This window comes from Drosophila gunungcola, unplaced genomic scaffold (assembly GCF_025200985.1).
Source record: "Drosophila gunungcola strain Sukarami unplaced genomic scaffold, Dgunungcola_SK_2 000055F, whole genome shotgun sequence".
NCBI classification, from domain to species: domain Eukaryota; kingdom Metazoa; phylum Arthropoda; class Insecta; order Diptera; family Drosophilidae; genus Drosophila; species Drosophila gunungcola.
The window spans coordinates 108,146-125,621 of NW_026453219.1; positions in this window are offsets into that span (position 1 = coordinate 108,146).

Here is a 17,476-nt window from a genome sequence, read left to right on the forward strand (position 1 = left end):
AAGAAACCAAATCATAGCAATTTTAAATGTAATGATTTCTTAAAGAAATCAGCTGAACGCCTTAACTGGAAATTTCTAAGTCCAAATCACGCATAAAAAGTATGCACAAAAAGAGATTGTTATAAGTGTAATAAAAAACACAAAACACACCTGCACTAGAATAAATGTCGGATACTTTGGATTCCATTACTGCGGCGTCGGTGAGTGGAAATAAAGCCGGCTATATACTCTTAGCCACTGCACGAATAATAGTCCAAGGAAATATGGACAAATGGCGGAATTCAGAGCTCTTCTTGACTCTGGATCACAGATTAATGCTATCTCTGAAAGAGCGATTCAGCAATTATCATAAATGGAATTGGTGGAAAGGCCCACACATCAAACTCTAGAGTTAATGTTGAAATAAAATCTAAAAATGGGGGCTTACTTCAAGACTAGAAGCGATGGTAATGTCACACTGTCAATATTAACTTTTTCCACGAAGAAGTGAGTAGGCGGATTTTATGGAAATGAGGTCTAATTTGATTACTTTTTTTGACGTTTGACAGAGTTCTCTAGAACAGGTATAGATTCTATAACAATTTTAACGTGTTTTGGTGGCCAAGACAACCGTTTTTGGCTAGTAAAAGTTGAACATTGATACAGAAAAAAATTACCAAAATTCCAAATTTTCCATACATTCACCTAAATTTTTTTTTATTTTTGTCGTCAATGCGCAGACGGAAGACATCGTCGCACAGCAATCGCATTTTGCACACGTATTCTGGACATGTGTACACAGCTTTTAAGCCCTATTAGCGTTTCAAAGTCGAAAACGCTCCTCCGATACGACGGATTTGTTGTGACTGCCCCTCCTTGCTTTGCGGTTTCAACTGGCTTATGTCTGTTTTCCTTTCTTTGCCCGTGTTTTCGTGCCGCAGGTTGCATATAACCGGAGAGTTGAAATAAATTATTTTAAAAGGCCCTTCGTATCTGGTGGCCAGTTTCGTCGCTGCCTTCTGCTGCCCTTGATAGATGGTGCTCCTTGGCCCATACCGTGTCTCCAAGGGCGCCTGCCGAGATGGTAGTGGCGGGCCTGATCCTGCGCCGCATTCTCCATGTTCCGTCTGACCATCTCGAAGTTTTCGTTTATTTTTTTCGCAATTTCCGACAGGGTCTGGGTTTCCCTTTCTGTGCCGGTGGTTTCTTCATCAAAAAACGCGCTCGGACAATCTGGGCTCTCTACCCTGCGTGACGGATGCCGGTGAATACCCTGTGGACTCTGCCACACTAGTGTTCACGGGCAGCTGTAATTCTGGCCATTTCTCATCCCACGGATACTGGTCTTGTCCGGCGAACTGTGCGACCGTTGTTTTCACCGTTCTATTGGCCCTCTCCGTAGGATTTTCCTGTGGCGTATACGGGGCTGTGAACTGGTGCCGCACTCCCAACTCTGTCAAGAACCGCTTGAACGCCCTGCTTGTGAATTGGGGCACAGTTCCGCACATACTTCCTAATGTCGCGGTGCATGCCCGGCCAATAATACCTTGATGCCACCCTCGCGATTGTCTTCCGGCTGCCCATGTGTCCGGCCGTCGGCATATCGTGATTCTCAGACATGACTCACTGCCTTGATCCGCTTGGTACGCATAGCTTCCATGCGATCACATCCTCGTTGCCCGCTCTGTAAGGAATGTGCCGGTACAGCCGGTCGGCCTCCACTAAGTAGTCCGGATATTTTTGGGGGTTCTGTGCTATCTTGCCCCTCATGTCCCTTATCCAGCTACATTCGGCTTGTTTCGCCGGTTGACCTGGGGACTTCATCCTTCGGTAGGTTTCAGGCAAGGGCTGCCGCGACAGTGCTTCCGCCACAATATTCAGCTGGCCTTTCCTGTATGCGATTTCGAAGTCGTATTGTTGGAGCTCCAGTGCCCATCGTGCGATTTTTCCGGTTGCGCTCTCGATGCTTTTCAACCACTTCAGTGCCAAGTGATCTGTTATTACTTTGTAATAACAGAGGTGTACGATTTTCGTCAAGAAGAAAATTGTTCGCAGCTGGATTAATATTTATGGGTTAAATAGACAAGGGTCATTAGTGATATCGGCTTTCCTTAATCAACAGAGGACCACGTATGCCTGTGTTCACATGTATGTCAATTCTGGCCTATCGTAAAAGAAAACCCACTATCGGTCACGTTTTCACACCATCTGCATGCAGAATATTTGAGACTATTTTACCTACGATATCTTTATCTAAATTGTATTGTTTTATTAGGATAAACCATGTAACTGATAATTGTAATCTAGAATAGGTCTATGTAAACACCCTTTTTGACCCAAGAATGATGTATATAAACCCCAAGTTATGCTCAATAAAATCAGTACGAAAAGATCTCTTGACATATTCACTTCTCCGCAGCCCAATTGGTATTGTACTTATTGCGGCGACTATTGCCACTGGTATTGTTCTTGCGGCACGCAAAAAAAAATATATTTCAGCATTCTGAATTCATTTAAATTCGTACATTTGGTAATCTTCGACTTTTGAACTTAAAAAAAAAAATTGTTTAAATTGATACGTCAAACTTTAAACTCGCATTCTCGATCATTGTTTGATCACATTATAAGTTCAAGTCACCAGCAATAACATTTGGTGACCACCAACTTTAAACCGCAAAAATTGCTTAAGTTGAGACTCCAATTTAAGCACGCATTCCCGATCATTGTTTGATCACAGCATCAACAGCAAAAATCACGGTAGTGATTAACTGGTCTACTAGGCGACCGACCATAATATAGAAGTTCTCTTCGCGAACGTTTTTTTTTTCACTGCTATCAACTTGGCGATAGACAGTTTATAAGCCGATTTTCAAGGTCAACAAGGCGACCAAGTAATTTCTGCGATTTGTGTACGATTAACTTGGCAATCAAAACACACAGCCAAGGACAAGTTTTGGTCAACCCGGCGAACCAAACTTTGCTAAAAAAAAAAATTACAGACTTGAATAACTGACCAGTTTTACAATTATTTTATAAACCACGGTGTGAGTCGAGGCGTCATCAAGCATTCGCTCCTTATTGGATGAACAGCAAGCGCTGGGCGAGCGCATCCAAAGCATAATTGGAAATTTTAAAAAAGATTCTGAGAGCAGGAAGTCTAAGCCTGCCTATACACAGAAAGATTGGCAAACCTGGAAGGTCTCTGGATTAATTTCGCTTCCAGAGATGAAAAAATCAAAAATACCCTTAAAGGAGAAAAATATTGATCACGGGTATTTTAATAGTAATTATTTCATTGAAGTAAAAAATCTTGTGAGTGAATATCAAAATATATTCTCCACAAACTTATCCGCATTGCAAATGGAAACTGAATCCATTACATCTACGGAGGAGGATTTAGAAATTGAATCCATGTTCCGTGAACAAAGAGTACTCATTGATAGTATGTAGCGCATCATGAGTAAGACAACTGTCGAAACGCGCCAAAATTTTCAAACAATCATTTCACAAAACTGGAATGAAATTAAAAGGATTTATGTCCAAATCCATAAAAAATTCAAAAACCCTAAGGAATTAGGATATGATTATTCACTATGTTTGATTGCTGAAGATGCCATCATATCATTTCAAATGTCATTTGGCGTAGAAAAAAGGCAGGAATCTGAAGCAAGTTCCTATACGACCGCAGGATTGCCTCTGCCAATGGTATCATTTCCAAAATTTGATGGAAAATATTTACAATGGCAACAATTTCATGATTTATTATTCACGATGTTTGATTGCTGAAGATGCCATCATATCATTTCAAATGTCATTTGGCGTAGAAAAAAGGCAGGAATCTGAAGCAAGTTCCTATACGACCGCAGGATTGCCTCTGCCAAAGGTATCATTTCCAAAATTTGATGGAAAATATTTACACTGGCAACAATTTCATGATTTATTTAAGAAAATGATTCATGAATCTTCATTACCCACTATACAAAAAATGTGGTATTTGAAAACCAACCTTACGGGAGAGGCCGAACGCTTAATTCGGCACTTGTCTCTAACAGAAAAAAATTATGTGACAGCATGGAATATGTTACAAGAGAGTTTTAGTATTAAAAGAGTTTCATGTAACACGTTACTATATCTAGCGATGGCAAAGGCATAAAAACATTGCATGATAATGTCAAGGAAACATTATTGGCATTAAATAATATAGATATAACAACGGACAGCTGGGATCCGATCTTACTTCATAGATTGACAAAGAAGTTGGATCGGCAAACTCATTTACTGTATGAGCAATCACTTTTGAATACAAGAGAATTGCAATCCGTTAAAGAATTTCTGGAATTCTTGGAGCAGCGTTTCCTCACACTAGAGGCCATTTCTTCTGAGAAACCCAAAAAACCGATTACATGTGCAGCATGGGCAGAGACGCAATACAGTTTTTTATTCTGAAAGAAACCAAATCATAGCAATTTTAAATGTAATGATTTCTTAAAGAAATCAGCTGAACGCCTTAACTGGAAATTTCTAAGTCCAAATCACGCATCAAAAGTATGCACAAAAAGAGATTGTTATAAGTGTAATAAAAAACACAAAACACACCTGCACTAGAATAAATGTCGGATACTTTGGATTCCATTACTGCGGCGTCGGTGAGTGGAAATAAAGCCGGCTATATACTCTTAGTCACTGCACGAATAATAGTCCAAGGAAATAATGGACAAATGGCGGAATTCAGAGCTCTTCTTGACTCTGGATCACAGATTAATGCTATCTCTGAAAGAGCGATTCAGCAATTATCATTAAAGACCAATAGCTCAAGGCTAAAAATAAATGGAATTGGTGGAAAGGCCCACACATTAAATTCTAGAGTTAATGTTGAAATAAAATCTAAAAATGGGGGCTTTACTTCAAGACTAGAAGCGATGGTAATGTCACACTGTCACCGATCAACCAACATTTTCAATATCAACGGAAAATTGGAAAATTCCAAATAGTATAACGTTGGCTAGTTCTCAATTTGGAAAACCAGTAAAAATTGATATTCTTCTTGGCGCTGAGCATTAATTTAATATAATGCAGTCGGAACATTTATGTCTTAAAAAGGACTGCCGAGATTACACAATACCAAACTTGGTTGGATTATAGCTGGAAGGATTTCGGATCAACGATCAACATCATCAGTATGTGCGGTTCTCACAGAAGAAGAGAAAGTGGATGAGCAGCTAATTAAGTTCTGGGAACTTGGCAACTTTCAACCATTCAAAAAATATTATTCGCCGGTTGAAAAACAAGGCGAATCCCTCTTTCTCGAGAACATTCAGCGCGTAAAGGAGTCAAGATTTATTGTCCAACTGGGGGAGAGTCGTGACATTGCCACGCGACGTTTCTTATCCCTAGAGAAGCGGTTGCAGAAAGATCAAGCAATCAAGCAAGGATACATAGAGTTCATGAAGGAATACGAACTGCTTAAACATATGAAAGAAGTTCCTTTGGTGAATCTGCCAAAATCACACTATTTTATTCCACACCATTGTGCCAGATAGTCAGACAACTAAGTTACGGGTCATCTTCTGGCAAGTCATTGAATGATTTATTGCACAAAGGCCCAACAATGCAAAATACATTGATTTCTATTTTATTACGGTTTACATTGACATTGAGAAAATGTATAGGCAGATTTCGATAAACCCAAATGACCAGCACTGTCAGATGATCGTATGGAGAAACGACCCTTCAGAGAAATTGAGATTTTATCGACTAAAGACGGTCACGTATGGCACTAAATCAGCACCTTATTTAGCCCCAAGATGTTTAGAATACTTGGCAACAAAGCAGTTGAAGCAGTATCCCCTCGGATCGTCTGCTCTTAAAAATGACTTTTATGTGGATGACTGCATTACTGGAGCAGATACAATCCAGGAAGCTTTACTCATCCGAACTGAGCTTGACAAAATATTAGTCAGTTCAGGATTTAAATTGAGAAAATGGTGCGCAAACAGCAACCAACTTCTACAGGGGTTAAATAAAGATGACATAATCCCTAATGTGCAATTGGAAGATACCACATATGAAGATTGCAGCATCAAAACTCTTGGAATCCTCTGGAATCCCAAGATAGACAAACTTTGTTGCAAAACACAAATTGCTACAACAACCAAAATAACAAGAAGAGACTTTGTCTCAGAATATACAAATTATTTGATCCTCTTGGATTATTCTCTCCAGTCGTCGTTAAAACAAAGATATTCATGCAGAGTCTTACCAAGGAGAAATTTGGTTACAACGAGGAATTGCCTGATCATCTACAAAGACAATGGATCCAATTCCGTGACAGTTAAGAGGCGTTAAATGACATTAAAATTTCACATCATATCTTTGAAGGAAAAAAACCGATTTCAAAGGAGATCCACACCTTTGGTGAGGCTTCAGAAAATTCATATGCAGCAGCCGTGTATATTCGAGCAGTTCACAAAGACAAAAGGGTGACTGTACAATTGCTGTGCGCAAAATCGCGTTTGGCTCCAATAAATACAATTACACTTCCCCGACTGGAACTGAAAGCAGCAGTGCTAGGTGAACAATTAACATACAATGTAAAGGAACAGTTGTCAATGCAGATTCGGAAATAGTGCTATCATGGATAAATAGCCCCACTACAATAAAGGAAAAATTTGTGGCTTCTAGGAATACGACAATTCAAGAAACGTCTCTGCAAAAGGTATGGCGCCATATTCCTTCATAACAGAATGCCGCAGATGTAGCTTCGAGAGGAATATGTGGTTCCAAATTTGCCAGTCACAGCCTTTGGTTTTTTGGCCCACTATTTTTATATGGGCCATCTACAAAGTGGCCAGCACTATTCATTGCTGCAAAATCAGAGCGTATCATTAAGGCGCCAAATTCATCAATAGTAACAGTGAAAGATGATGTGTTATTTTATCGCATAAGCCATAGGAACTCCATTTCTAAACTGCTTAGGATAGTAGCAAAGGTGCAACAATCCAGTTAGAAGAGATGGAACGAGCCCGAAAAGTAATACTACGCATTATCCAGGAAGGGCATTTCGGTACGGAATATAGAAGCTTGAAGAACTGTCGTGAAGTCGAAAAAGGCAGCAGTTTAAGCACGCTCACACCATTTTTAGACCAAGATAATTTCATCCGAGTTGGAGGTAGATTTGAAGCAGCTGAATTGTCATTTGATGCCAAGCACCCAATATTACTTCCATATGGCGACCAAATCGTCAAATTAATTTTTGAAAAAATGCATAAGGACAATATGCATTGTGGTGTCCAAGCTCTGGTGGCTATTTCACGCCAGAGATATTGGGCTATAAGAGCAAAAACAATCGCCCGAAGTGTTGTTCTCAACCACCATTAAGAGTAACGCAAGCTCGACCATTTTTAAACTCTGACGTTGATTATTGTGGACCATTTAAGATTCATTATTAAATTCGTGGTAAGAAACCACACACTGCATATATTGCAAAATTTTGTTGTGGGAAGCTGCTGTAAAATCAGCTAAGCATTTGCTGTTAAAAAATGTCATCACAGCTAATCTAACTTATGAGGAGTTTGAAACTGTTATAGTCAAGATTGAAGCAATTTTAAACTCTTGACCTTTGGTTCCCATGTCAACTGATCCAAATGATTTGACAGCAATCACTCCAGGTCATTTTCTTATTGGAGAACCACTCACCGCCCAGGCTGGCAGCGAACCTTCTCAGCAACCACAGACATTGGGACAACGATGGCAAGTTGTACCAAAACTTAAGCACCCCTTTTGGAAGCAATGGTCAACTGATTATCTACAACAACTGCAGCAAAAGCAAAAGTGGAGACGATCATCAGCAAACATTAAGGAAGGAGAGCTGGTGTTAATAAAAGAAGATACACACCAGTACTGCAATGGTGAATGGGAAGAATTGTCAAGGTGTTCCACGGAAAAGACAATTTCGTCAGAGTAGTGGAAATCAAAACCGCAAAAAAATTCTTCAAGAGGGACATTCAGCACATAGCTCCATTATTCGCAGAGGAAGAACCGGTATGTAAGCATGCACTATTAGAGAACCCTGAGGACAGAATTGTTGAAGAAAACACACCAAAAAGAAAAAAATCTTCAGGACTGTCGTCAATGGCAATGTCATTGATAGTAATGCTTCTTTTGTTACCATTAACTATTGCAAATCAATCAATGTAACAAAATTTGTTTCAAGGCCAGGAATCTTTTTTGAAAAGGTTGGGAATGATCAATTTGCCACAACGGATTGGTCTATAATTGTCTATTACAATTTAAGGCCGTATTGAAATGATATGAACACATTTTCAATGGGAGTTAGCAAAATTGGTCATTTATGTACACAATTTCCACAACAAGAAGCATGAACAAGTCTGTGTAATCACTTCAAACATTTAGAGGAAGATCTGCAGGCTGAAAATATCCTACTAGCAAAATCGCGTACACAAAGAGCACCACTGGATATCGTTGTAAATATAGCAAGCAGTCTGTTTGGCGTATTAGACTCAAAATATGCTAACGAAGTTGCCAAGACAATAACAAAGGTTAAAGGCAACGAAAAACACCTATTGAATTTATTAAAATCAGACATCATTGATTGATTTAACAATTAATGTCATAAAAAGAGATGAGATTTTCAACTCAAAACTATCAAAATTGATTGAAAACTATATCTCCGATACAGAAAGTACCAAGAGTGTATTTAATAAACTTTCATGGTATATAACACTGTCAACTCAACTTTCTATTCTGGCATCAAATCTCCAACGGGCACAAGCAGTAATAATAAATGTATTAACATATATTCGTCATAATACAATTAGCCCAATGCTAATATCACCACGACAACTAAAGGAGCAAATGGAACAAATACATAGTCACTTGAGACCTAATCAAATGCCCCCAGTTCACTCAGACAACATTCTTATGGCATACCAGCTAATGAAGGGTGAAGGAACTATTGTGAAGGATCATGTCATTATTAAAGTAAATTTTCCTTTAATATCGTCGCAAGTTCTGGACATCTACAAATTGACTCCAATTCCATTTCTGGGTAAAGATGAAATCCATTCGATTGAAATAAAATCACCGTTTCTTGCAATCAACAGTCATCGTGATGAATTTGTTGAAATATCTGAAACAGACTTAATGTTATGTCATGAAAGAGCTAAAACGGGCTTTTATTTGTTTCAACAAGCAAACAATGTTTTCATCAGAAAATAGTTGTGAGATGAAATTATTTCATAATAAAAAGGATTCATCCTGTAAAATAGTTAGTACAAGAAAATCCTTTCCTTGGTCTGGAATGTATGCCAAGAATCAATGGATATTTGCAACAAACGAATCTTTAAAGCTTTCTGATGTTTGCTTAGATGGGATATCTAACATAGAACTACAAGGCTCCTGCTATTTGACTGCAAGTCCTGGGTGCACAATTCGAAATACATTGATGACGATAACGACTCAAGATTCAACAGAAACTACACTACAGGCATCATATGTTCGATTCGGAGATGGCGATTTAACTGAAAATTTGCCGTCAAATCAAATACGACGGTTGTAACTGACACTCAGAAACTACATTTCAATGAGCTTCTTAAAAAAAATGGAACTGTTTCCACAAAATAGCTTTAAGCTACCACACAATTTATCTAAAATTGAGCATCATCCAATCGCCATTTCTATTTGATTAATTTTTTAATGATCATCACCATTATTCATCTGGTCATAATATGGCATAAATCTACGTCTCCTCGTAGTATACCTACGAGTGCGGCCACATTTACAACTCAGTCGTTTACCATCAACATTAATGATCCGTTCAACGGCCGGGAGAACGTACGATTTTCGCCAAGAAGAAAATTGTTCGCAGCTGGAATAATATTTATGGGTTAAATAGGCGTCATTAGTGATATCGGCCTACCTAAATCAACACAGGACCACGTATGCCTGTGTCCACATGTGTGTCAATTCTGACCCATCATAAAAAAAAAGCCCACGATCGGTCACGTTTTCACACCATCTGCATGCAGAATATTTGAGACTATTTTACCTACGATATCTTTATCTAAATTGTATTGTTTTATTAGGATAAACCATGTAACTGATAATTGTTATCTAAAATATACCTATGTTAACATCCTTTTTGACCAAAGAACATGTATATAAACCCCAAGTTATGCTCAATAAAATCAGTACGAAAAGATCTCTTGACATATTCACTTCTCCGCAGCCCAATTGGTATTGTACTTATTGCGGCGACTATTGCCATTGGTATTGTGCTTGCGGCATTTGAATTCGTAAAAGAGGTATGGCTTTAATTTCCTTATGGCCCACACGATTGCTCAACAGTCTTTTTCAGTGGCCGAGAAATTCTTTTCCGACCCGTTCAAGGTCCGGCTGGAATAGGAGATCACCCGCTCGCCCTGCTCGGAATTTTGAGAGAGAATGGCACCCAGCCCATAATCGCTGGCTTCGGTATGCAGCACAAACGGTTTTGTGAAATCCGGGCATGCCAAAATTGGGTCGGCGACCAACCTCGCCTTGACAGCTTCAAAGACCTGCTGGTGGTCGTCGGTCCATTCCCATTTGACACTTTTTCGGAGAACAGCGTTCAGCGGATGCACTAGCAAAATCTGGCACAAAACGCCTGTACCAAGACGACACTCCCAAATATTGCCGCAGCTCATTGGCAGGCATAACGGCATAACTTTCCATTAAAACAGGCCTTTCGCTGGCACTGTGAATGCGGTGTACTGCCTGCTGGCTGCCTCCAACGGTATCTGCCAGTACCCGTCCTTCAAGTCGAGGCTGCTAATGTACTTAGATTCTCGAAGTTGGTCCAGGATATAATTGATCATCGGCATTGGATATTCATTTTTCACTCATGCATCCACGCACAGCCTCCATTTCCCGGTCTTCTTTCTCTCCATGACTATTGGTGAGCTTTACGGACTCCTTAACGGTTCGATGCAGCGCTTTTCATGTAGCTCGTCTACTTTGGCGTTGATCTCGCCTTGCATTTTTTCCAGCGTGGTCTTTAAAAACTGGTCCACATCCTTTTCCGAAAATCTCTATGAGCTTCCACGACTGCTACCCAGCGTGGTCTTTAAAAACTGGTCCACATCCTTTTCCGAAAATCTCTATGAGCTTCCACGACTGCTACCCACAGTTTTTCCTCCAGCCAGCCTCGGTGTCTGTCCCTCGCCGGTATCACAACGCTGTGACCTGCGCATTTCACCTTGGCTCCGATTTTGGTGAGGAAGTTCCATCCAAGCACCAGTGCGTTGATCAATCCTGGTAGGATTAGCAGCTCCATTGACACTGCTCTTGTGCCAAGTCCGATTTGAAATTCTCCGCATCTATCGTCCGCCATCCGTACTTGCCTCTCTGTGGTTCCAACCATTCTTGCCGCCTGCAGCCTGTCCGCCAGCTCTTTGCTGATGAAGTTCGCTGTGGCGCCGATGTCCACCGTGGCCTTAACACTTGCGTCACCTATGAGCACTGTGGCGGACAGTGGCATTTCTTCCGCCTTCAGGTCGCCCATTATTTTTGAGAGGCAGTACCTTACGATCCCTGGCCGCCCGAACAGCGTTTCCCGAACAGCACTCCACCGTTCGGACACCTATTTTCACGCATCGCCAACAGAACATGAGTCGCCGATTTCGGCACTCCTTCGTCCAATGGTCTGCGCCCCCGCATCTGCGACAAGCGTTTGCTGGATTCTGGATAAATCCACTGCGATCGGCTGATGGTCCGTGTTCCTGCGGCGTATGCCTCCGTGGCGCATCCGTGTCCTCCTGACACCGCCTACACACCGCACCCTGCTCTGCCCTTGGCCTTAGCACTGGGCGGTTCTGTATTCTTTGGGAGTGGTTTTCTCCCGTTGCTCGTCTAGCTCCTCGAACTCATCTCATGTCACGGCTGACCACTCCACCTGCTCCAGGAATTCTAGGTGCTTATCGTTGCCGTCATACCGAAAGTTCCACTCTCAGACTTGCTTGGCAACTTTGGCGTAGTCCTGCGGATGTGGTCGTACGCTTTCTGTCCTCTCTCGGCTGCCTTCTCGATGCCTTCCGTCGCTTGTCATCCTCTGAATATCCAGGCTTGATATCAGACCTTGGGCGCGGTGGTTAATTTAAACCGGTAGCTTCCGAAATTTGATGTCCAGACCTGCCACCAACTCTGCCACGACCGGGTCTTCTGCTATACGGTCAATCGTCTCTGCCAGGGTCTTCCTCATCGCCTCTACTGAGCCCTCGAGTTCTATTACCAGAACATTGCTCACCTCGGCGAAGTCCTGCTTTCTTGAAAATCTCGCTCGCTACGTAAACGGGCCTCAAGAGTTTTTTTGGAATAGTAAAAGTTTTTTTGGCTCCTTGTATATAGCCTTGCGGCTCTTCCGCTACTGCTGCTCCTCGTCGTCGTCCTCTGCGGCGTCGCTCCTCGTTGTCGACTGCTTGCTGGTATCTGACTCGTGACGGCTTCTCCGAGACTCACTGTCGGGAACGGCAAGGTGTTTCGCCTAGCAGGTAGAAATAGGCTCTGCCTCTTCGCCCAGTGAATTTGGCATCATCGTTGGATCTCCGGAAACATCGTTGGATCACCGGGATTATCGCCACTAGTTCGTCGTGGATACCAGCATACAGGGTATCCGCCTCATAACCGTTGCAAGTACAGTTTCGCAAGCTAAGGAACAGCGGCACAAAGGGGACGAAAAACCCTTAAGCTACACTCGCAAATGCAATCGCTGTTTTTGTCAGACTACTCTGACCATATACACACATACCTGTGCAGCTGGTTTGCAAATAAATGAGCCAGAAATTGACATATTCTCCCAAGCATCGGAGTGTTTTTTTTTCTCACTCAGAACCAAAGGGCATTGCCAACATATTGGGATATGGTATTGTTTCACTCCATAATTGCTCCACAATCACACTCAATTTTCGTTAATTAACCCTTCGCAATATGACTACGCCTGCTGATACTCAACTCGACAACAAAGGAATACAATTCAGCGAAACATAGTTAATCAAAGCTCGCGTCGAACCTCAGAACGACCTTGCTGCCCTTGAATGCCAGTCACAAATTTTGGAATCGTATTTTAAGCAAATTCTTCAAATTCAATCGCAGAACGAACGGCTGGATGCGGCCGACGATGGCCGTCAAGAATCGGAGGATATATTCATAGACACCAAGTCAATTATTATCACTCGTAATGGGGCAACAAGGAGGAGCCAGCCAGAAAGTGCAAGTTTCTTCATTTCATCAGTAAATTACGCAACTGGGCACTATAATCGTTTATAGGGGCCAGCCAGAAAATGCTAGTTTCTTTATTTCATCAGTAAATTACGCAACTGGACACTATAATCGTTTATATGGGTATGCCATTACATTTTTCTGTTTCAAAGTAATATGTTTATGTTCCATCAAGGGATAAATTAAAGAGCACAACCGTTCCGGTATGACTCTTTTATTTCATCGCCGAATTTTTATTGATTCAAAAATTGTTGGCTTGCGGCTGCACTGCCAGCTAATCTCGGCAGCGGCCAGCAGAGCCCTTCTATGTAACAATTCAATGCTCATATATAAACGAGAGCGCGAAAGAAGTTGTATTTGCATGTATATGTATTCATTGTAGTTGTCTGCACTCAAGCCATGGGAATTCGCTGACACTTGCGCTTCCCATAATTTGAGTTTTTTTTTATTATCTTCTAGACCATATATATTTGAAAATTTAAAATTATAGATTTTATTTTATAGTATAAAAGAAATATAAAAAATTTGAAAATTTTATATTATTCAAAACGATAATTTTGTTTGAATCATATCATGTTTTTTTTTATATATATATTATAAGAAGTTGTCTAAAAAATATAAAATTTGTTTTTTGTTATTTTTGGTTTTTTTTTTGGTTTTTTTTGTGTAAGTCCTTATCAAAATTTTATGTTTATTTAAATTATACCTTTTATTTTTTATTATTATTTTTTGGTATGACCATACCATTGCAAATGTAATAACAAAAGCAAATAATGTATATGTAATAAAATATAAATGAATATTAAAATATTTATCAATAAAAACAATAAAGTAGTATATATCTTTTTTTTTTTAATTTGATTGATACATTTTAATAAAATAAAAGTTAATAAAGTAGTTCGCTTTGTTGAAAACCAATACAACCTTAATAAAATTGTAAAGTGTTTAAACTTGATCAATAATATTTAATAAAATTAAAGAGTTATATGTTATATGAATTAAACGGTTTTAACCTATCATTAAGTACTATCTGCTGTTTTTTTTTTATTGTCTTTTATTTTAATTTCAATTACTACATAGGGTCCTAAATACTTGTTATCTAATTTATGACCTATTTCGTTTTTTAATTTAAGCTTATCTGCTACTTCTAATTTAAAATCTTTAGTATGCTTGTCATATATTTGTTTTTGCTTTTTTTTATTTTGTTTAATCATTCTCAAGTCTGAACTTTGATTCCTTGGCATAGTCATCTATATTGTATAGAGTTGAAATAGGTTCCTTAGAGTTAAATGAAATGTTTAATTTTGGTGTTTTACTAAACACAAGTTCATATGGACAGTAATCGTGTACCACAGAGGGTGTAGTGTTATAGCAATATGTAAAGTAAAGAAGCCAAACATCCCAACATTCTTTTCAGTTCTTTCTTTATCGACTAAATTTATAATATATTATGTTATGTTATTAAAATAAGATGGAGTATTTTTTGTTATACTAGTTCTAAGGTCACCTGTGAAACCAATATACCTTAATAAGATTTAAATCTAAGCCTGAGAGTTGCCATTTACTTCGCGCCTTGACCCACGTCACCAGATCCAAGACCTTGCCAGATCGTGCCGTTGTCAAACGGCACGTTGACAGACCACTATCGATAGTCGTAGTGGGTACTCGTTACTTGAAGGGGTGGCAACCCAGAAAGAACCGATGACGTGAGCCGACCGCGAGCGTTCGCTCTCTTGGTTCCCGACAGGGAGCAGACGTGTGTATTGTATTTGTATTTATTATAAAATTTCATCCTAACGCTACAAGTTTGGAACTTATAAGTTAATGCGCTAGTCACTACGAATTTGCAAATATTAAATTGTTACATTATACTTAAAACTAGTTTTCATAAAAACTAACCTAAGTCGCATTCTATTTTTACTTTAATTTACGTAATAGTGTATTTAAGGTGTGTGAATAATTTTATCTTGAATTGCGTGGCACTGCTAATATTTTTAAGATGGTTTGGGAGCTGATTTCATGATCGAATAGCATTAATTAAAAATTGTCTTTCGGATGTCAATGATCTAGGTCTTATGCAAGTAAGATTGTTTGCTCTTCTAGAGGATGTAAATTGAAGTTTTTCGAAAAGATACGAAGGTTCTTTTTGGAAAATAATTTTTTGCAGAAAAATTAAGTTCCGCATCTTTCATTCATTTAGCGAGATATCGAATATTTTCAGCGAAAATTCGGATACGTGATTTCTTTGTGGTAGGTTGAATATATACCTGGCTATGCAATTAAATAGAACTTTAATTTTGTTCTTACTGGTAGTGTCACAGTTTGAAAAAACTTCTACTCCATAAAATAGCGCTGGAACAATGCAGGTTTTAGCTATTAGTAAACGTATATGGGTGGGCAGGCAATTTTTAGTTACGGATAATGTCCTTATTATGCCATATATTTTCCCTACAGACTTTGTAATATGATCATTCCAGGTAAGAGTTCTGTTGAATGTAAAACCTAAGTTTACAGCTGTATCAGCGTACTCAAGTGGCGTGCTATTCATACTCAGTGGCTGCAAATTGTTAAAAATTATCTTTCTTTTACTTATGACAAGACATTTTGATTTTGATGGGTTGATCCCAAGTCCATTGTTGCCGGCCCACTCATTTACACGTTCAAATTCTCTGTTACAAACATCTATACATTCATATATTCTGTTTAAAGGACGACTCACATTCATTTGGACATCATCAGCATACACGTGTACATTACATTCAGATAACGCATTGGGAAGGTCATTAACATTTAAGGTAAACAATAAGGGACCAAGCACAGACTCTTGGGGTACACCACGATTAACATTTTCATATGAAGACGAAACGCTAGACAGTAAAACAGATTGACGACGATTTTCTAGGTACGAAGACACAAGTTTGACAGAAGTTTTAGAAAACATAAACATATTACGTAGTTTTGCACAAAGGACATTATGGTTTACTGTATCGAAGGCCTTACTATAGTCCAGTAAAACTAAGAGTGTAACATTATTTTCGTCTATTTGTTCCCTTATGTCGTCTGCAATTTTTATAATAGCTGAGGTACAGCATCTGTTTTTCCTAAAACCAGACTGATTATTAGTAAGCATTGCATTGTCGGACATAAATTTATTAATTTGATCAGCCATGAGATTCTCAAATACCTTTGATAGGTATGGTAAAATGGAGATGTGCTCCGGAAATTGGAAAAATTAAATCATGTGGCTCGGACACAAACCCTGTAAATTACAAATTTCTCTGGCATGACTGAAGCTCACCCCGGCCAGAAAAACATCGTTACAAATGGCGCCCGAACAGGGACTTGTAGGGTATAATCCTAGGAAAATAAGACCTCGTAGAGCAAGGAAAAAAAAATCCGGTTTCGGTGTACCGAAAATTGGCGCAAAAATCTTGATAAGCGCCCAAGGCTGCGTGTTTAGTGACGCGAAGAACAGAAAAACGTGACGCCGAGTAATACGATCGATTGAAACGAAGAAAGCCCACGAGCTAACGGCGCAGTACCGAAAACTAAACCAAGCAAGTGCATAAAGTAAACCAGTTAAAAAAAAAATCCAAAAACAGAAGAGAATATATATATACACATTATTACAAGTGGAAGATAAAACCAGTGGCAAATCAGCAAGGCATCCAAGAGAATACAAAAGTGAAACACACACAAAAACATACACTGAAAAAATTAAAATAATTATAATATAATAAATTATCACAAAAGTGAAATACACTATGGACAAAAAAGAAAATTTATTTAATTTAATAAAACAAAATAAATAAATACTGTTAATAATGCATACAAATTATAATAAATACATTTATATTTAACTAAATGCAAAGCAAAAATTTTTAAAAAAAAAAACAAATAAATAAATAAAATAAAACCAAGACAATCAATGCAAAATACAATTTAAAATACAACTCAAACGCAAAGCTATGACCCGACAACCGGCAGCACCCATATCGAATCGGATTATCACTCCATCGCCTCCAGCGGGGGACAAAGACATTTTAGCCGCGAGTGTAGGAACAGCAAAAGATATTTTTGCTGGGATTGTGGTCAATAAGGAATTCGCACTATCGACTGTTGCCGTAATACGCAGCGACGGACCGAGTCCTCGCCGCAGGGAAACGGACCAAGTCCTCGCGTTGTGCGGAATACGACGGGGACCAGCCAGGCAGGGAACACTCTG